Raw genomic sequence first — 24,277 nt, 5'->3', positions numbered from 1 at the left:
TTGACCGCGAACAGAGAAGAGGTTTATTCTTTTGTAGGGAATCGTCGTTGATAAGAAGTGTGAACCAATGAACACGTCACAGTCCAGTGATACAACGGTAATACACATTACAAAATAGATAGGTATGTCAGCAACAATACGAGACCGTAGTCCGGTTAGCGCATCCCACCCTTCCCAACCATAGTCATAGTTCGCCTCATTTCATTGGCCGTTAAATTCACCTTCAAACATTCAGCGGCTATCCAGTTAGTGGCGGGGTGTGGAGTGGTCGGCGACACTATGCGTATCAACAAGTTGCCGATATACCTAATCTATTTTGTCAGGAAAATACACTGATACCCATAACCCATAGGCCATAAGACATTGTTATTTGTTTGTATTCAGTTTAAAAACTAGGTACTAACTTAGATGATTTTAATTTATGACTTATGAGTTATGAGTAATGAGTTGAGTGATGAGTTGACCGTTTGATATAATCGAATTTTGAAGTTTGAACTGTTTCTTAAACATTAATTTGTTGTATAATATTATATGCTTTATTAAGCAATTTACTTCTGAACTAAATTTATTAACTAGGTATGGTGCAAAAAGTTAGATTTTTTTATACTTTTTTTGGTGACATGGGCCTTTTTAACTTAATAGATTAATGGCTTTTTGTATAGTAAATATTATAGTTAAACTGGACTCATTAAACAACAAGTAACTTGACACATAGCTAGGTATCATTTTTCTTTTTAACCAGAAAAATTAATAAATTTGAAGGAACTACCATACTTATTTTAAAACTCAATATTGAGTATTAATTAAAGTATAATAATTAAACAAATGTAATAGTTTTAATTAGCACAAATGTATCAATTCAGTAGAACAGCAGTCCCCACTAAGATTTTGGAAATTTACTTGCCGCATGCAGTAAATAAATTTAAATAGGTGCAATACTGAAATTTGAGGGGGATTAGAAGGAGCTAAGCCTTCCATTAAATTATACAAAAATCCAGATATAAGTTGTAAAAAAAATATTTATGAATTATTAATTCTTATGAATGTGATTTTTATTTTAAGATTAAATGCATTTTTATGAATCCAATATTGTATAACCACTTGCACATTGTACAAGGTACAAAATATATTAAATACAAACATCTGCCGTTCGGTCCCAGAATAAGTCTTGATATTAGTAAGTTGAAACCTAATGATTAAATACTTGACTCATGATCTTATTAATTTGAGCCCCTCCCCAAGTTTAAAACTGAAATTGCTCCTATTAATTTTAAATTATTTTTTGATTTAAATAACTATGAAAAAAGTTTTATTAACATTTTTTTTCTAATAGATGTTGGTTTTATATCAAAAAACTGAACAGCTTACATCATAAATTAGGTGTCTAGGTGTAAGGATTTAAGACTCACTTAAATATTGGGTTGGAATTAGAGATCTGAAAGTTATCAGCAGATCTAGTCCGACAGATCAAATCTCTTATATCTCCAATAGTTTAAGAGTATGAAATAACTTATTTAAGAGTGTTCCTACTTCTTAGACTCCAACTATAGGTAAGTATTTCATGTTATTCAATACAGGTTGTACTTACTATTATACAACAATACCTGATCATCATTAATCTTCACGAATACTGGCAATGACAGGAATCTAATATTCTAATATAAACAGTAAAAACAATATCATTGTCTCGAAAACAAATACATATAATATTAAATATGTTATATGATTGCATACAACAAAAATGTATTGGATGAATAGGTATTTGCTGAAAAATATGATACTGTTTCATGTCACTAATTAAATAATAAAGGAAACCATGATAATTAGCAAGGCTGGGCATTAACGAGTTAAAAGTTAAAATTAAGTTAATACGTTAAGTTAATTAACTCGATACTTTTTTTTTCAAATTAACTTTTAACTTAATAAGTTACTCTTTTTTTCAAGATTAACGTGTTACTTCAAGTTAATTTTATTTCAAAAGTATCTAAATTAAGTTAATTTTCGTCCGAAGAATAATGCAAATGTTTGAATGGGTTTTTACTTTAATGTATCATTTTAAATTTCACAAATAATTTTCTCGAGCGTAAAGAAAAACTATTTAATAAACCATATTATGTTTCTGGAATTTATATTTTCACAAATTAGCAAATTTCAACTTTACACCAAGTTAAGTTACTTTTTTCTCAAAGTTAACTTTTAACTTAACGAGTTAACGAAAAAAATACGAGTAATTTTTAACTTAACTTAACTTTATTATTTTAAAATAAATTAACTTAACGAGTTCAAAAAAATCGTTAACTTGCCCAGTCTTGATAATTAGTACCAGTAGTAAGTAGTAACTATAATATATTATCGTCGGTGTTTCCGAACTGTGTGCAAAAATCATTAGGTATCTAGGTCGAATTGCGTGCTCGGATTTTTTTGTGATAAAACTGATCTGTGTGAAATGTGACTATACGAGTTGTGCCAAATTTAATATTAAGTAAAAGTGTCCCAAGCCTGGGCATAAACGAGTTAAAAAGTTAAAAGTTAAGTTAATTTTAACTTGTTAAAATTTAATTTTCATTAACTTAATTTTTAACTTAACTAATTTTAATTGATATAAACTTAATAAATAACGAGTTACTTTTAATCAAATTCAAATTAAGTTAATTTATAAATAATTAAATAATAAATATAATAAAAATAAAAAAGAATTATTGATGTTGCACATTACCAAATTCATTTACTAGAATAGGAAATTAGAAATATAGTTAAATTAATTTCTTGTTCCATCAATCAGAATTCTTCAGGAAAATACCTTAATTAAATAGTAATAAATACATATTATAGCAATAGTCATTTCGGTATACATTATATTATAATATATTATAGGTGTATCGTATATATAAAAATTAGAGATAATACCATACCGTCCATACCATACTGCGGTCTGCGGCATACGGGCGGCATATTGTAATAATAATAATTAATAAATACTAATAACTAATAAGTAATATGATATTATCTTATTATATTGATATAGATATAAATCACAAATGTAAAATTCTCAAGGACATATTAAAAAATATTTTCGCCATAAATAAGTTATTTATTTATTTATACATCAAAAGATTGGTAGTTCGGCATTTTCAATTTCGTATGCTTTTAGGACCTACAACCTACTACATAATTTTATTAATTCAGTACCTAGTAATTTAATTCTATGTATAGAAAAGTTATTGGCTATTTCCTGTGTTCAATAATATTTATAATTTTTATTATTTTAAACCATATTACTGTGTATTTATATAGATATTAAAAAAAAATAATAATAATAACTTAACTTAAGTTAATAAGTTAATTGGAAATGTTCATATAACTTTGAACTTAACTGAGATAATAAAAATTAGGTTAAATGTTAACTTTAAACTTTTTAAAATGTTTTTTATCAACTTAACTTAACTCAGTTAAAAATTATCATTAATTGCTCAGGCTTGAGTAAAACTGATTAGATGTATAATACTGAAAAAATACAAGTGGAGTAGTATAGGTCATACCCATACAAATAATTGTGTATCCTATATCTATTTTTATATGTTACACAATCAATCTGGATGCTAACTTTTATATAGGTATAATATATAATTATATATTATTATTTTATTTATTTTACATTATAATTGTTTTACATATTTATCAAATTATAATTATATAATATAATCGTCATTCACCAATCTAGTCCCTTTGAGAACACACATCTTACAGTAGGTACATCGTACATTGAATTTACTATAAGATAAACGTGCAGCCATACAAGTCAGCCAAAACCAGTTAGGTTCAAACTTTTACGCACGCAATTCGAACCTGTCACAAAAATACGCGCACGCATTACGCAACCAGAATCTGTCACAAAAAATCAGAGCACACGGTTCGGTTGTTTACCAAATTCGTTCTCTTTTGGCACGCAATTCAGATGCAGTCAAATATTTTATAGCTGTAACATAGGCGTGAGGCATCAATAAAATGTTAAATCAGTGGTAAAATATAATATAATATTATGTTCATCATATGGTTTTATCAGCTGAAAATATCCAATTACCGATTATCATTTCAAAAATGTTTTTAGATATTTTACGACCTGTTAAAATAATTTAAATTTTGTCAGAAACCCAAAATATTTATCACTGATTTACAATTTGTATGTTGTTTACCTTGTATAATGGATGGGAAAGAAGTATTTGTATTGTTTTGACAGTGGTTATATTTGTTGATCATCATAAAAAAATATTCCTACCATCGTGAATTTTGTAACATAAAAAATTAATGTTTTATCATGTCTAAAAAAAAATAGGTGGTCCCACAATTTAAAAATGTGTTGTGCCTCCTCGGCCACCAGTCTGAACACGCCTATGTCGATGTATGAGTGTAGTAATCCCCACGCCTTAAAAAAATAGATACCACAAATAGTAGACCCTACCTATCTGCTGGTAACGGTGCAACCTAAAAGGCTCCTATTCATTGTTTGTTCCCAAACGACTCCAATTGAAAAAGGTTCACGCATAGGTAAATTCCCGAACGGATCCAGTAGTGTCGAAATTGGGACACTTGCAACACTGAACAATTTGTACAACGATGAACCATACTTTTGTTGGTAAAACCAACAATATTTATGTTTGTAAGGCTCGTGCCCCCCTCCATCAGCAACTATTCATCGTATTTTATACATTTTTATTACTTAGAGTATTTGATAATAATTAACCTTTCAGTTGGGTCCCTAATATTTTTTGGTGTATTACTCACCAGTCACCACTATACTAACATTTTCATTTTTTTTGGATTCTGAGCGGAGTGATGAATGTATTGGTTTTACAATGTGTTTTTTTATTTTTACTTTATTTTAAATTTATATTTGAGTTTTTTATCAGTGACTCTTTAGGACAGTAAAAATGCTTAGATTTTTTCAACTGCATCTTTTCTGATAGGAAAGTAAATCTAGTTGGTACTTTAGAGGGTCAAAAGTAACAATTTTTAGTAGAGGAGCTTAATCCAACAATTTTAAATATTCATTTCAAGTGCAAAATTATTTAACACAGACCCGTGGGGGCTATGCCCGCCCCCTACCCCCAATTTCTAAATTTTGAGTACTACATTTCAGCTTAGTTATAACATTTTGCTTTATAATATTCCAAATGTAATATATTATGTAACATGTAAGTGAATGTAAATTTATATTGACCTTATTTCTGAAATTTTTCTCTATTACACTCAGTCACTAAAAAAAAAAGATTTGTTGATATTAATATAATTCCTTTTTGATAGCAATTATACCTTCATGTTTCAGTAGGAAATAAAATAAATTATAATTTTAGTGATAAATGATAATATTGTCAACACTAGTCCATAAATATTTCAATATTTGATACAACAGTTTATCGTACATATATGTGCAATAAATACCTATGTACTAGGCATTGACGGACATCGGGTGTTTTAACCACTCAAAAGTCCGTAAAACTCCCTTCTTTTTTAGTTGTGTTAGAAAGACCCCCTCCCCCCCGCTCACTTTTATGTTAAAATTGTTAGCCCCCCCCCTGAAATTTGTGTGGATTTCTGCTTATAGTACCAGGCAAAGAACAAACGTGATATAAATATATAATATATTAACTCTATACTAACTAATACAAATAGCAAGGCTTTAGTTTGTCTAAACCATAGAAAATATATTTTTGATAGTAAAAATGTAAAATTAATTAGGTATATCATTGACAAAAATTTAAATCCACTCCATATTTGAATAAAAATTATTTCTGGCATTAGTTTGTGCCATCCCCCCGTCCAACTGTCCAAGTAAAAACAAATAATTGGGTACGCAAACAAATAATAAAAAATTGTAGAAAAGTCCCGTCCCCTGCGCACCGATTCCTACCATCAAAAACACACGAATAATGAATCGTTGTTTAAACTTAAGGGTCCCGGTGCCAGTTTTTCAAATTTTCCACAATTTTTTAAAATTTGAAAATTTAATTTAATATTTTAGTTTCCACCTCAATTATAAGACTTTTCCACTAATCTACTTCCCGATACCTATTTAGGGGGGAGGGGGTTGATAGGGTGTATTTTATCGAAAAAAATTACTTTACGGGAATAATTCTCAAGCTTTGTAGAATTATCGGATTTTGATGACTATTTTTTTATCTGAAAGAAGAAGACTTCCTACAGCCCGCATCAATTTCTGATTTTGTATTTTATTTCAAATAATTGTATTAAAAAAATTGTAAGAAAATGCTTTTTATCTTGTATTTTTGTAGACATATAATAATGTTTGAGAATAAAATATTGAAAAACAGAGATCGATGCTTGCTGTAGAATATTTCCCTTTAGCAATTAAAACAAAAATTATAAAATTTGGTTGATTCTACAAGGCGGTATCGATAAGACAAGTTATATACAACCAACGTCACAGTCTATGGTATCTGGCCCTGTGGCGCAACGGATAACGCGTCTGACTACGGATCAGAAGATTCCAGGTTCGAATCCTGGCAGGGTCGATAGATCAAACATTTTTTTGCAATTTTGATTGGACCATTACTAAATTGTGATTAAGGAAAAATTTTTCAAAACTCGAAAAAACCCTGATTTCACTATTGCAGATTTATTAAATTTTTGTTTTATAATTAATTGGATATGCAACCCTGAATACACATAGGCGGATAGGCAACTTTTGGCCTGAAATTATTTATTAGGGCCTCATAATATAAATAATGAATGAAAAATATACAAACAAAGGCATCATTATTTTAAATATATTATTTTTATGCAAGCAATTCTTTCTTACCTCTGTTTTCAAAATTTATTTCGAAACAATTTATTAAAATATTATAATACAGAATTTTAAATGTTTCCTTCTACTTGTATGTAAAATGTAGGAACCTGACTTTTAGATCCTTTTGCAAGTAAATTTTAAATTTCACATTCTTTGTTTGTGAAGAAATTAAATAATTATAATTTATAATAAATAGGGAATTTAAAATTGTTTAAAACCTTATTATTTTCAGATGAAAGATAACCATTAACATGTTAATCTTAAACACATAGCAACTTCAATAATTATTAGTTTGTTTTAAAAAAGCTCAACAGCTAGGTTTTGTTTATATTATCATATGCTTTTAGTTTAAAATTAATAAACAGTATTGTTTAAAAATAATTTTTTATCATTCAGAAAAATGATATTTAAATTATATCATAATTAACCTATAGTCTATACCATAATTGTATTTACCTATACGCCTATATACTGGACTTGAGTATCAAATTAATTTGAAGATACAATTCAATTTTAACGATCAAACAAAGGACACTTCTATTTCTGATTGTTAGTAAACACTCAATACTGTTTTATCAATGTAATTTGAATGTATTATTGATTTATAATAATAATTTAAACCAATCTAAACAATAAAATACATATAAAGTATAATGACACACATTGATAGTTGGCTTTAGTACTTGGCTAAACAAAATAATAGGTACTATACTGTTATGAATTCTACGGCTTGTGATTCACCTTGCACAATTCATCTGACCTCTATCAAAGATATATTTTTGTGCCGAAAATCGTGACATCTCGCTTATACATATTTATTTAAAAATTAACATAGAAAAACGGGTTTTTATACCAGAAACAAACACGAAATATAAATAAATCACTGATAAATAATAACAAGTTTTGTATAGTTAACATAGCTATTTCAACATTTTTGAGAAGTTAAAGCTAGGATTTCACTTGGCGAGGCACATCAAACGGCGTACAGGAGAATAATTATGAAGGTAGGTAATCAGCTATAGTATGGGAGAAAAAGATACAATAAACGGAGCGGAGCTTCTAAATTGACGGCCAGGTATCCTAAAGTTGATATTTGCTAGGAGGGTAGGTACCAACAAAACCAGATATGAGTTACTTTATGCTAGGTAGTTGTTTACCAGCGGTCTGATAGACTACTCAGACGAAGCAGCTTGAGTAATAGGCGTGTAGACATGTGAAGGTTAATGTATGATAAGGAGAACAACAGTAAAACGCAATGAATTTCTTTGCAATCATTTGGCGTTTTCCAAAAGTTGTTTGATCCCATAAATCGGCTCATGCTCAAGATTCAAGAACATGTCTCACTAAAGAACAATATACCTAACGATTAAAAAAGGAGTAGTATAGAAACAGAAAATAATAAATATATAATGAAAAACAAACATACGATGGTAATGACTAATGATATTTTTTAAACCCATTTATTTTGAGTAATATTAACAATAGAGAAACACAGCATAATATTTATTTATTATTTTTATTATTAACCATTAATTTTTAAGGCTTCAACGACAATGGTGATTAGCCTTTTGTTTGAATATACATATAATAACATTATTATTAGGTAAATACCTATATAAAGTGAATAATTATTATACTTAAATTAACTTATATCTATTTTTTAATAATAATATTATAATTTATATAGGTAATTAAAAACTGGATACATTAATTTTTTATGTAATATATAAAATAAATATTGGTTTAATGAAACATTGTAAACCATGGACGCAATTAATTTAAAATAATACATTTTGATTAATTTAAAAATATTTACATTAGCATATTGTTTTATAATAATACGTTTATAAGAATATTTGTAAATATATTTAGCGGCTCTAACGACAATGCTTATAAATTAAAACTATTGTTATTGTATTCTACTTACTAGCCTTATTTTGTTTACACACACATAAAAGGAATATTATAATTATTAACATAAAGTGAGAAATTTTTCTTAAATTAACTTATGCCTATTCATTTATAAATGATATTATAATTTATTTAATTAATTAATATCTTACTAATTTTTTCGTTTTTAATTATATTTCAATTTATATGCATAATTTATTTAAATAAAACTTACATTAAAACCCATGAACGAAATCAAATTAAAATAACAAAATATAATTTATACAAAAATATTTATATATAAATATAGTTGTAAAATAACACGTTTATAATAATTAATAAATATAGATAATATTATCTTACTGAATAATGAATGGCTTTAACGACAATCATTTATAATATTCGAAATCAAATTTAACTTTGATAAAGTCTGTATTGAATAATGAACATAAAGCACCTAGGTTGGTACTGAATATAAAAATGTAAAATCTGAAACTCAAATTTATGGTTAAAACCAAAACAAAATAATTTGCGAGATAAATAGTTAAATTTTAGAAATCGCCGGTGTGATGTCTGCACTCAAATTTGAAATTACAACCCCGAGAACGAAAAATAAATTTGCGAATTCCTGAGCTGGAAACGAACAATTTATAAAGTTTCGTAGTATATAATTATAAACATGGTAAACTGCAGTGACAAGATAAAAGTGAGGTTTTTTAATTTAAAAACTACTCGTAGTATTGGTGTGATGTAACACCAGAACTACAAAAAATATTATTATGAAAATAAAATGTTTGACAAAATTTTAATTAATTTGAGGACGACATTCTAAAATAATGGTGCTTGTGTAACGGAAACGGACCTTCATTATAACTATTATTTTACTTATTAGCCTCCTTTTGTTTAAATACCATATATAATATTAATAAATAAAAACAACATTATTATTACTAAAATTTGAATAATTGTACCTTACTTCAATTTGTTTGATTTGTTTAGTAATTATAATATAATTTATATAATTAAAATCTAACTACTTTTTTGTTTTTAATTATATTTCAATTTATATAATTAAAAACAATTTTTTAGTCTTATAGAATTGGTTTAATATAACATTAAAAACCACGAACTCAATTAAATTAAAATCATAAATTATAATTTATAATTTTATAATATAATGTGTGTTTCCACGTTTCCACACACCAATAAAAAAAATCTTCCTCAAAAATGCCACAATATCTATATTACTCATAATACTATGATGCAACGCCCGACATAGTTATGGCCTACCGAGGTACCTACCTAAATATTATATTATATAGGTATACAAGCCTCTAATAAGCCAAGCTAATCGTTTCATATTATGGATACCATCATATCGACCAAACAAACCTTTTGGACGTTGCATAATAATTGTATCATGTATGACAGTGAGTACGTTTCCTTAAAAATAATGCATAGATACCGTTGTTTTTGTTAACAGGTAGGTTAACAACAGATTAACTCTAAAAAATATTAAATATATAATAATAGCGATTATATCTCAAAATGAACATCAAACATTAAATCACATTAACTATAATATAAAGTATAAACATAAAAAAATAGCGTTAGGTATTGTTAGAACATAAAACGACAATATTATAATGAAAATAACACAAAATAAAATAATGTTTGTACCAGCACTACCGCTTTCGACGGGAAGTGATCAAGCTAAAATTATATAATAATATATAATATATATAGATGGATGGATGATAATATGACATAGTACACGGCATAATATGCTGCAGTATTGATAACATGGACGATTTGTCTAATCTATATAATATAAATCGCTACTGCAATATTATTTTATGTTGATTTTCGATAAATAAAAAGCTGATATAATTTGAATTTATTAATTGTTACGATATTTGTACAAATAAGTAGAATCAAATTTGTTTTGCTATCAGAAAACACATTATTTGGTATTTAATTGTGTTATATATTAATCATGATCAAGAACTGATTATTTGTAATTTTTTAAAATTCAGACAGCATTGGGATAACAAAATAAAAATTTGCATAAATATGGTTTTATGTTGTGAGTAGTATAAGCACATTAAATCACCTATATATAAAAACGTGTGAAAAAAATAAAACGATAATATCCTGCTCTGATTGTTTGACGTAGTGGACAACCGTCGTTAATACTGTGCAGGTATCAAATAATATTATACCCGTTACAAAGATTAGAATTAGTTAAACATAAACCTTAAAATTAAGTTTATAATATCTTAAAAATATTATAAACACTTAATATCTATATGATGGACGGATCTGGATGATCAAAGGTGTTTAAAATAAACATTTCTATAGTAAAATATATATATGTAGATAGTATTTGTGTATATACAATGGCTGCGGGGAGTGAATGTGACAGATGAACGCGCGCGAACTTACTTTCTGTCTCACTCCTCGGACATTAAACGATGAATTTCGTTTAGGGTTTAGCAGCGTTTTTGTCTCGCGACTCGTAGCCCAAAGTGCGATGAACGCCTACGTGATTGGTCCATTCACGACCACCTGCAGGCCCGCGAGCCCTTTCGTTACCGCTTGGTCCGCGTGCCACTGCACCACTATTGTCGCCACCGTTGCCATTTGTGCCGCTGTTTCCGCTGTTGCCGATATCGTAATCGCGAACACCTGCATCGCGACGGCGGTGGTTGAAAGCTTCTCCCTGCAATCTCGCTGACGCGTACATGGCCTTGATTAATTTTACCAGGATATCTTCTTCAATCCTAACGGTATAGTACAATTTTTCCTTCAGGTATGGCGCAAACATCCACTTGACCGGTAAATACTGCTGTAACCAGAAATTTAAATAAAAATGGATATAAATGATACAATAATGATGGCTTAATTGTTATAGCATAGGTATACGTGTAATTATACAACTACATACGAATAAATTGACCTGCCGAAAATCAAATGATAAATATATAAGAAAGATACGTACCATCTTGTATACCTGTGAAAGTTGACTGAACCGAATGACAAAGTCTTGAAATGAAATTGTTTTCGTTTTTTATACAACTAGAAAGTAACAATAAACAGTATAAGCAACGTTTAATGGTGACAATTTTTCTGAGAGGGGCTCACTTTTTTTTTCTTTAGTCAAGGCTAACTGGCTTGGTCAACAGAAAGCGGGTTGCCCGCACGCGGCTACGACTGTAAAATAATATAACCGGAATCCGGAATGCTGCCCGCCGCGGTCCGTATACCATAGCAGCCCGCTCTCTGTTTGACTGAGCCTAGTTGTATTATGAATATGATATTATTATTTAAGTATTAAATATTACAAATTACAGACATTTTTAATTTAGAATTAATTACAAAACAAATTTTATTGATCACGATTAGATCAGTTCTAAGTAATCGTAACGAGTATTGTACATTTAATAAATACATTTTGTTGACAGTTGTATTTATCGGAGGGAGGGGAAATGCAATTTCAAGGGAGGGAATTTGCCTTATCCTCCCTTGTGTATATCTGGATTCAACACTCAGTATAGGTATTATATATGTTCAAAATAATTGAAACACGTTAATATCGTTTTTAGAAATAAAAATGAGAATTTGCTTATTCCTACCTGTAAAAAATTATATAACAATTGATAAGCAATATCTAGGTATTATGTGGTTCACGCGTTGATCCACAATGTACATATAATGCTGACAGTAACAGACTGCGGCCGTTGCCGGGTTCGAGCAATTCAAAGGGTCGATGTTTTGAGCGAACACTATTGGTTGCCATGGTTGTGCAAGCTCATCCTAATTTAAGGGATACCAATACAGAGAAAATACAGCCCACTAGTATGAATATCGTATCACACACACGGGGCTCACCCACACAAACCATCCAAGTTTTTTCGACCCTTTTCCTCATTCTCGTCCTGCCAACTCCACGCATAATGACCTGTCAGAGTGTTACTGAAAAATAATAAATAATTAAATAGGTCAATCTTGGATCAGATGTTCCGTTTAAAACGGGATTGCCCATTTAATGAGTATCATTTCTGCATGTCACAACAAACTTCATCCGGAATGCTTTTTGTACCGTTTTAATCCTATTATCTCCATATTATTTTATATTTATGTGTGTATATAAAAAAATACAATATGTAATTACAAAATTCAGTACCTATTACATCCATGAATAATGCATAATATATTATTATGTTATATAGTATATATACTTATATAATAATATATATAAGTATAATATAACTGTATATGAGTACTATTGTGTGACTAGTACTATGATAATTTTGGTACGTTGTATACCATTTACATATATCATCGTAAAAAGTAAACAAAAACCACATCTAAGGGACTCAGAGCTGTATTTACAAAATTAACACGACCGCGAGGTGGTTACGATATTTTTCGTCTCGGTCTCAGGAAAAAATAGGTTCTATAAATGGTTAAATAAATAAAAAACATTTTTATTGATTGTCACCACATCCCACAGGCAACTGTCACGTCGTCGCTAAGGACAAACGTCAATTATGACATAAAATATGTGTTGGTGGACGACAACAACATGTCAATCAAATTAATGTTCGCGGGCACAAAAAGTTAATTTTACGTATTGACGTAATACGTCGCCTATACGGTTTTATGTACTTACTCACTTCTCCACAGTCATTGATCCGCCGACGAAGTATAACGCTCACAAAAAATAATTATTAGATTCTCCCAAACGGTTTGGTTAACTCGCTAAACACCTATATTATAATATTATATATGCACAATAACGCAGTGATTTAACAATATTTTTCACGCCCTTCATCATATGCAGTCGCATATTATTATTTGTCCACCTTTCTACTGCGCGCTTTACACTACATATATGTCTACACATCATCGCGCCGTAAAAATGTTGTCAGCCTCATTACAATAAATGTCATTCAAGGCTCTAATTCAAAAATTCTATTGGGTGCTATAGCCTAAGGGATATTATTGTTATTGGAATTTAGAGCGGTAAAGTTTAAATTCACCGGTTAAGATCGAAGGACCGCCGAAATCTGATAAAATAGTGAAAATAACAATTAAAATTCTTCAATAATTACACAAAACAAATTAAAATGTTTTTGTGACTCAAATTGTTGGCCTAGATTCACATACTTATTTGTTATACGTGCCACCACGACCTGCTCAGAATATTTTTCTTCTTTCACTCAAAATTAGAAAATTGTTATAATTATATTGTTATATGAGTATATTACTGTTTTAATGTACCATTATGTACCTATTGCAAGTTATCTTTATTCTTATAAGTTATAGCAAGCCGAGAAGTATTTATTACATTTTATGCATTTAGTAATCCTTGTAAAGTTGTAAATTAAATTTCAAATATGATGATAGTTCAATAACATCATATTATATTAGTACGATTAAAATTAAAACACTTTTAATAATTATCGTTAAATAGGTATTTTTATTATTTATAGCTACAGACTAAGTGGAATTGCTACTTGATACCTTGATATACATTTAATACTTAAAGAGTAAAATATTAATGATCATTTTATTAGTTTAAAAAAAATTATTTTATAAGATATTAGTACAGAATAAGATTTTATATCTTTAAAATGTTGATAAGCTTTTGATTATAATAAGTAATTTAGCCATATTCATACATTTTTACTAATTAGTAGGTACCTAATTACCCAACATTATTTTTTCTATGTACAGTCAATTTAATCTACCCTGAATAACTGAATAATTATATTATTATGCCAACTCAAAATAGTTACCTATTTTAGTTTATTACCTACCTAGACACGAGACGCCAAGAGTCATGACTCATGACCCATCTATTAATTTTTATATGAATAATGAAATACAAAATATTAATAATACACTCTTCTACCGTCAACCTAGTCAAGCTATTATAGGGGTTGTGAGTATTAACTTACGAAAAACGTTATTAATTTGTTATAACAAACACCTATAAATAAAATATTATGTACAATGTGGGAAAATTTAATTGGAATTTCAAAATACTAGCGAAATATAAAAATATAATTATATATATTTTGTTTTGTCTTTGAAACGTTTTTATTAGGTATAGTATTCCTGAAACATTAAATACTATAAGAATTAAGAGTGTTAACCATATCACATCAAGAAACTCGGGTCACATAATGATTTCAAATGTATAACATTGATTTGTAAAATGTTTTTCATAATTAGAATATTAAAAAAGTAAAAGAAAATATTTAATTGGTTTCGTAGCTACAAGTATGTATTCAGTTTGAACACTATCACAAAATTCAAAGTTTTGAACAATAATATTTGTGTAAGGTGTGAAAATGTGAAATTTTATCTAGGTACACGTGTCAACTGTTGTTATCAAAATTAACATGTAACAATATATATCAGTGATCTGACTATATTGTGATCGAATGTAATAGTGATATGAATGCTAAAGATTTCTGTACAATTTTAATATCGATTAGGTAAATAAACGATTATACCGTTAAACGACAATACAATTATACAACATAATATACATGTGTACTACTTTAATACTAAGGAATTCAGAAGAACCCAAATTATTAAATTTTTAATTATTTCTATAATATATAATATATTAAATACTAACTGTTGATGACAGAATTGCTTATTTTGTGTTTCTTACAAGACAGAATTGTAGTATTTTTTTTTCAATAAAATTTTGTCCATCGGTTTTTGAGTATTCTTACCTCGCCGGCAGACTTGGGTAAAATACTTTTTAAAAGCATTTCAAATACATATTCCGAATACTTAAAAAAAAGTATTCAGAATATGTATTCGCATACTTAATGATAATATTAAAATTCCTAAGTAATCAGAATACTTCACAAAAAGTTTTCCAAATATTTTTCGAATACTTTTTTTAGTAGATTTAGATTTCAATAGCAAAAATATTATTTTTTCAATTGTGTGTTTAAAAATGAACATTATTATAATCTCTATAATACACACCTATCTGGCTAACTATTAGTTATAAATTATATTCAAATTAATATAATTAATAAGTAATAATTAGTAATGTAGTAAAGTATTTAAATAGTATTCGGAATACTATCCACGTCTGCTCGCCGGTTACCATACCGAAGTTAGATGTTCGGTTGCGTCAAGTAAAAAATATACATAGGTCTAAACTGTTACAAAAAGTATTTCGTTCGGTTGGTGTTCATGGCTCACGAAATTAAATATATAAAAAATATAAGAAAAAGAAGACAAAGAAGAAGTAGAATTCAAGATGAAACGAACAACTACCTGTGGATTTAAAAACCTGTGGCGGCGACACGGTGCGGCGCGACGATGGCGTCAGTCGTCCGCCGTACGGCCCGAAATAATAATAATATATTATAATCCTTAGATCTTCAGCTACGATAATAATATTTATTTTAACTATACGGTTTATAATATATTATATGGTGCCGTGTCATTCGTTTTCCAAGCCAAAGGAACACGTTTCACATTATATACATCTTTTCTTTAAAAAAGGTCCCATATGCGGTATTATTATTACTATTATTATCATTACCATCATCATCATCATCATTGTTATAATACGGCCTCCTCGGTCGAGAATATTATTCCGCCTGGAAGCATGTATTCATAGGTACATACGCATATACTTCCAAGATCCGTCCCCCGTCGTTTATGATGCAGAAAAACCTCGCGCACGCCGAAAACGAAATATTGCGCACAAAAGGAGTTTGACTAAATCGATACAGCTGCCCGACGGGTTGACGCCAACAACATCCCTTAATAACAATTATTATCCCGTGACGTGTACAGCGCGATACGTATAGAATATAATATGTTTATGTACTACTACCATAGGCGTGTACCCATCGGCTATAGTGTTCGTCGTTCGAGTCACAGCTGCCCGTCACTCGAATATAATAATATAAAATAATATATTATACTGTTGTACTGACTACACGTCCAACCGGTTTTTTTTACCTTCTATTATTATTATTACATGGTGGTTCCCGCGGAGCTCACTATCATTATATTATTATTATGTGAAAGGAAGCGACGGCAGCGGCGTGGCAAGGTCAAATCTCAAATAACATAATATTATATTATATTATAACATATTATCGTATTTTGAGAGTTTCTCGCGTACAGATAAACTAACCTTTTATATATTTTAAACCATAAGCATAGCTGACCCGAGGAGGGGGGGGGGGGGGGTAAAAGGAGAAAGTGCCCTAGGCTGTTCAACGCATTATGGATTTAGGAGGTGTCATAAAAACGAACGATAAAGATATATTAATTTTTCTTTTGTTGTGTTAGTAGCTGATCCCACTGATTGCACTTCGTTGCCTGTAAAAAATGACAACTCTTAAAAAATTACTGTTAAACTTCTTGTTCGACTCCTTTTTGGTGTAACTCGCTGCAGTAAGTGCAACTCAGCTACCTTGGTAGACAATATGTGAAAATTTGACTTGATGCAAGCTTGTACCTGAACTGCCCAATTATCCAATGGCAACCGATAAAATAATAAATACTAATTTATACTAATTATTCCTCATTTAATCAATAACAACCATTTATAAACAAACATTTCCAAAGTAAATCTCAAAATCCCTGTTTGAGCACCTCCCTGGGTTGGACCTATCCTAAACTACACAAACACACATAAAAAATGTCATCAAAATCGGTCCAGCCTTTTACGAATGTATAAAGGACAGACGGACGGACAGACGGACAAACATTCATTTTTATATATACTGTCATACATATCTATTAAATTGTATATATATATTATTAAATATAAAATTATGTAAAATATGAGTTGTATGTCTACAATCATGTATAAATATCAATATTACAATAGGATAGAATATAATTTATACATTATGAATGCTGATATAATATGATTATTGATTACAAATTATGACTTTGTAGGTACTAAACCTATAAGTAATAAGTTCCAAAACTACCATAGATTTTATCTTATATTATGAAGGATATTATCTGTAATGATTATTATTAACCATGTATATAGTATATTATATATTTATATGTAATCAGTTTAAATTTTATAACCAACTCGTTATCAATTTTACTCCCTTTAAAAATAAATCTAGCTCGACTGAATCCGAATAATTCGGAAAAAATCTCTTGCCATTGTAATTATGTTGCACACGCCATACAACAATGTTGCCCAACTTATTATTATTGTATTTTTGGAATATTTAAAAGAATTCTTAAATTAATAAAAATCGTATTTTGTACTTAATAATTTTACTTTTTTTTTTGAATATTTTGTTTTATTTTAAAATCCATATTAGTTAAAAATTAAAATTGGTATTCATATATGTGTTTACATATATGTCCAGAATTGAGGAAGCAAATCATATAAGTAATCATTGTTTATAACAGAGCTTGCATTTGAAGAAAAAAATTCCGTTTTATGTTATTTACAATTTTTACGTTATCGTTATTTAGAATTAAAACGTTATCCAAGTTTTGCGTTTATCGTAATTTAGAACTAAAACGTTTTACAAGTTTTGCGTTTGTCGTTATTTAAAATAGTGTTATAACCTATTAAGTTTAAAAATAATAACTAATGCGGGTTGGTAATAGCCCGGATGCGGAATATAATATAATAAATTCTTAGATTATTTGCATGAAAATATGAAATAATGTTTCTACTAAACCAATAGCCCTTTAAAATAATAGATTTTAAAATATTTCGTTTTGCGTTATTTTTTGTTCAATGATATTCTATAAATTACGTTTTGCGTTATTTTTCGTTTAATGATATTCTATACATTACGTTTTGCGTTATGTTTTGTTTTGCGGTATTTATTATTTTTAATTATTGCATTCCGTTATAATTACGTTTACGAATTTCAATCGTTTTTTTTGTATAACGTTATTATAAAGTTTGCAAGCCCTAGACTTCATAATAGTATTTTTTTTCTCAATTAATTTTCCATTTTCTACTAATAATAATTATAGCAATATAACCATTTAACCATTTGAATAAACAACAAATCTCGATTTTTGTGAGCTAATGTAAATTCATGTTTGATCACCTATTAAAATGTAAAACTAAAAATTGTATTCGAGTGCACAGGATTACCTATGTACCTACCGACATTTCAGAGCTACTAGTACGATAGGCTTGGCTGAAGATCGCTTACACAAACATTGTCTATTATTAATATAGATAATTGACGAATGAAGAAAAATATTTTACGATACATAAATTATTTAATACCTATATGTTTTAAAATATTGATTATTAATTATTATGTTATATGAATAAATCTTGTACTTTTCCCAAGCGGCCCATAATATACATTTATATGGACGCGAGTATATGTTTTTCTTGGTCAGCTACAGACCGTAAAATAAGTAATCTATACGTCACTATACACATATTTTTGCATAGTATTTTAGAATATTGTACTTATATTATTAAGCAATGATATTTCTATTGCGTTCGTTTTTCTGGCTAACAAATACAATTAACAATAGGTAACATGAAAAAAATCTGGTTCCACCTGGGGAATGTGACGTAAAGAGGGTCCACCGCTTTTATAATAACCTACTGCAAGTGGAAGATACACGTGGCAGGAACTCCATGTTTACATCATAGGTATAGGCACAAGTGTTTGTGTGTGTGTGTGTGTGTGTGTGGTGTATAGTGTTTATATATTATAATATAATCTGTTCAGGTATATAAACCAGTTTATACTACGGACTACACACACCACGACCGTCAAAAACTGGTTTTCACAATGGTATAGTTAAGACGTTTTTTTTCAGTAGGCATTCAAAATAATATTTTTGACGAATTCTTTTATTCTTTTAGAAGAGTTGTATATTAAACATCCACTAAACACATGCGCTTATAGTCACAATTATAATGCCTTTTTCCTAATTAATTATATTTTTATACGTTGTGATTTTTTAAACGTAATAAATACCTAATCGAATAGTCGAGTGTTTACTGGTTGAATTTTCAAGAAGAAATACATTGTTAAAATAAATTTAATTTTGAAATTTTTCAAACTATTTATTGGCTTTTTAATTTTACTAGGTACTTTTTAGATTTTAGTCTTTAAATATTGAAAACAGTTAAATACATATAAAGCATAATTTTTTAAGGACTTTTAACATGCTATAACAATTATAATTACACTCAAGAGCGTCAATGGAGTTAATTCCTACTCGGAGCAAGATTGAAGATCCAATGTCCAAATTAATATAATGTTATATTTTAGCATACTACAAGACGATGAGTCATTATGTATGCCATTAAATTATACGTACAGTAAACAAAATCCAAAGAGACCATCCCCTCCTCTTTTGGTCGCCCATAATTCCACTAATGTAAATAATATTATTAATAACTTTCTTTTACAATTACATTATTCAGGGTATTTCTTTAAATAAGGAACTGTATAAAATATAATTTTTTAAGCAACTGCAGTATTTCATTTTGATGGTATTCAAGACATTTTGTATTTTTTATCTGATCGTCTTACACAATATATTCTGAATAATTAAAGTGGTTACATAGTTTTATATTGTATATATTAAACTAGTATATAGTAAAAAGTATATACATTGTAGTATTATACTATATACTACATAATAAGCTAGGCCTAAAGAGGTAGGTTAATAAATAACAAGTTTTTTTTTATATACAAATATCTTGACGGCTCGAAGATAATATGTAAATGACCCGTGGGGCATATCAAATGTCAATTACTATATTATATCCGTATAAATACAAAGAATTTAAAAAAAAACGAATACCTAACATATTATTATATCCTCAGAAATAAGATTTAAAAAAAAAAACTAAAAACCAGTACAGCAATAAACTTGTCTTGGACCAATCTAATACGTTTATTTCTTATTAAAGTTACCTTTGTAAAGTGCCGTCCTAACCACCAATAACGCCTTAGGTCAACAATATTTGACACTCTCTTCCACTCTTCCCCCCACAAAAAAAAATGTAAAATTGAGTTTACACTTTTAGCGTATAATAATTAACCTTATTCCTTAAATATGTTTAATACTTATGAAATAAAGGAAAGTGCTTATTTATTTTTATTTTTGAAAATAGACAATATATGTAACAAGTTGTTATAATTTCTGATCGGATTTATCTGGATCTAACGATTCTGGATGAAACTTTGAAATGTGTGTTTTTAATAAATGCATAATAATAAGTTATAATAAATACTAATAAATACTTACTAAATTACGGGTGCCGGGTTCTAAGTATTACTCTTAAATAATAATATCAGTTTAAGTTCAGATATATAACTCAAAGGTAATTTATTAACATAAAAAGTTTACATTTAATTATGCACAATGTACTTTACAGAAGAAAAATAAGCTGGTATTTAAATGTATTTTAGATTCTGAGCGGAGCGATGAATGTATTGATTTTACAATGATGTGTATTTTTTTTTTATTTCTGTATGTCGACTGTCATCGCCCACCTTTTGGGACAGTAAAAATGCTTAAATTTTCTTCAACAGCATCTTTTCTGGTAGGATAGTGAATCCAGTTGCTACTTTGGGGGGTAAAAAGTAAAAATTCCCAGTGTTTTTGAAAGCGCCAGGAAAAACTGAGATTTTTACGCAAAACCTGTTTTTGAAAAAAATCTATTTACTTTTTTGGTGTAACTCTAAAAAAAATACCTAACCTTAGATAAATTTTCACTGAATGTTTATATTGGCATTTTCAATACATAAAATAAAATAAATTAAAAATAAAATTCTTTTTTTCAAAAAATTTTGGCTTTTTTTCAACTATATAATTAATAGGTTAGATTGGATTTTAAGCAATCTTTGATCTGTCTATATTTTTTTGTGTTAACATAAAAAAATATATGTAGAATTAAGAAATAGAAAATCTTAATATTATTCATTGTAATTGTTTTTGTATTATGTATTTAATCTGAAACGTATAACAATAGAAAGATAATCTAATTTTGAGTCGAGGAATAATCAGGGCCCAACAAGGTCCCTTTGGCTGTTGGACCTGGAGTACAGGGCCCCGGCTATTTTAGGAGCTCATTAAAATGTTTTTGGATTTTTGAAATGTTGATAGGAATACTTATTTTATAGTAATTTTGTTATTTTAAGCTGTGCGTAAACTATTTACCTTGATGGTATGGTACACCCATATCACTTTTTATGTGTTGTATTTTATTGGAAGTTTTGTATAGGGTCCGCAAAAATATTTAGTACAGGGGCCATTTGATGTGGGGGTCTGGCTATAATTACCTAGTAAATATATATCTACTTGGTGTATAAAACCAAAGACCTAACACAGTGGATCAGTGGCGTATAGACATGATTTCTGATGGAAAAAAACAACATAGCTAAATGGGAGGGGGAAATTGGAAAATCCCTCACTCTCTCAAAACTTTTTACTTAGTAGTAAAATATTTAACAAAAAGGAACAATGAATATAATTTGAATTGATTCAAAATTCACATCTAACACAATATGGAAGATTATCCACTCCAAATCCAATGGGGGGATCTGACCCCCACGCCCCTCTTGTATATGCCACTGCAGCGGATGACTTATAAGTCTTATGCAATATGCAAATTCACTGTTTTCGACCGACTTTTATAAAATGTTCGTCAATAGATTCAAGAAGATTCGTAGAGACAGCGTTATAGCACTCATAGGCTACTTTTTATTACTTTTTACTTTCAACACATAATTAATATTGAATATTATTCACTTGCGAAAAACCATATTTTTTTTCTTTATATTTTGTTGGCATTGGGTACGGAAAGTAAAATAATTATTTTGGTTAAAAATAAATGTAGACCTGTATTTTATATTTGATCAAAACAACTCAAAATAACTGAGATAAAAATCTAAACAGTGTAAGAGGGTTTAAGAAGTTCATAAATCTACGGGCATTTAATCTGTCACGGTCAACGCCGTGCAGGATCAGCTAGTAATATAATATAATTATTAATTAACACGTGGGTTTAAAATTCACTCTTCTATAAATGCTATGGCACGTACAGTTATTGTATAATATAATATATTACATTTTAATATTTTATTTTGTTTTAGGTAAGTACATTTTAATTATTTATCAATCAGATACACATTTGATACATAATCAATATACATTATATATATTATGCTCGTCCATATCCCATAGGTACATTACATTTTGTTTGTGAACTATATATTATACCATTTAAAGTGTAAATAATAGCATAGCATTATTATAGTATTATGTTTTAACTTTTAACTTATTATTTACTGCTTAATACAATACGTTTTCAATTAACTTTTTATTTGTACATTATTTTTTTATATGTACTAATCCGTTATCCATATTTTTTGTTGAAATACATGTAACACAAACTGACAAATTATTAGTGTATTAAATTTGTTTTCATGCCGGCGCATAAATTATCAAGAACATTTATTGTTACCCGCATTAATAGATTCTGAGTTTATACCGTAGTCTCTATTCGTCGCTATACACAGTTGGTGTAAAATATTATACAACATTCGGAAATGGTTTAATAATGTAAATACGTGACTTGTGTAGTTGTTGAATAGCTAATAGGTATATAACTACATAGAAATATACTGCTTTTTCAATCTAAATCTTTGGGAATAGGATTATATATGAGATAATTATTCAACACGCTATTGTATCCAATAAACCAAAAACATGTTTTAACAATGAGCGGAACCGCCTGAACAGGTACCTGGAATGTGCCATCACGTAGGTTTTAGTTTTCCTACCAGCTCTGAAATATAATTATTATCCAACATTCACTTTCACTACCTTTATGTCACTACACCATATGCTGTATGCCAGATACGGGATACCTATATAGGTAGGTACCACTGAGGGTCAGTGACGGTAAAACACGTAAGATAAATTACAGTTGATCATAAAGTATGTAGTTTTTTTTAGTTTTAATCGACCTAAAAGTATTTGTTGATCGGACTTTTGTCACTATTGTGTACATATTATAATATACAATATTTTCCAAATTGCTTAAAAATATAGGTACAATATTATAATACATTATTTGTCGAGGAGAAAATGTTTCAATGGATGGAATTGCACGATGAGTACATTAGCAGGCACACTGAAAAAGTGAAAATTCCCACGAATAAATATTTAAAACATGACCTAATGATTATTATATTGAACGCCCATAACCGATACGCCTATAGCGAAAAATAACCTTTTTTTGATTTTAACAAACTTAATAATATAATTATATATTGTAAGTCAACTTACGTGTTCCCGTATAAATTAAAATCTTAAATAATATTATCACCCATACCGGCCATACCTATATTATGAAGAGTTACATGAAATAATTAGGTATAAAATTATACTTCAAATGAGTATCTAGTTATATGTGTACATATATTATTATGTTAATGTTTACGGACTTATAAAATATTAAAAAAACTTGATTAGATACAGTGTTACGCATTAGAAATATTTATTCATTAATAACAATTATATATATTTTTTTTCATACGTACAACT

The 24,277-nt window shown here is 28.6% G+C and overlaps 1 non-coding gene across 1 annotated transcript; it reads left to right on the top strand.

Moving 5' to 3' along the window:
- Positions 1-6,457: 6,457 nt before the first annotated feature.
- Positions 6,458-6,530, top strand: Trnar-acg (transfer RNA arginine (anticodon ACG)). The gene has a single exon. It is a non-coding gene; the product is annotated as a tRNA-Arg (tRNA).
- The last annotated feature ends 17,747 nt before the right edge of the window (positions 6,531-24,277 follow it).

Source organism: Metopolophium dirhodum, chromosome 1 (assembly GCF_019925205.1).
Source record: "Metopolophium dirhodum isolate CAU chromosome 1, ASM1992520v1, whole genome shotgun sequence".
Classification (NCBI taxonomy): domain Eukaryota; kingdom Metazoa; phylum Arthropoda; class Insecta; order Hemiptera; family Aphididae; genus Metopolophium; species Metopolophium dirhodum.
Note: the sequence above shows the minus strand (reverse complement) of the source record. Positions and strands in the feature narration are given on the sequence as shown.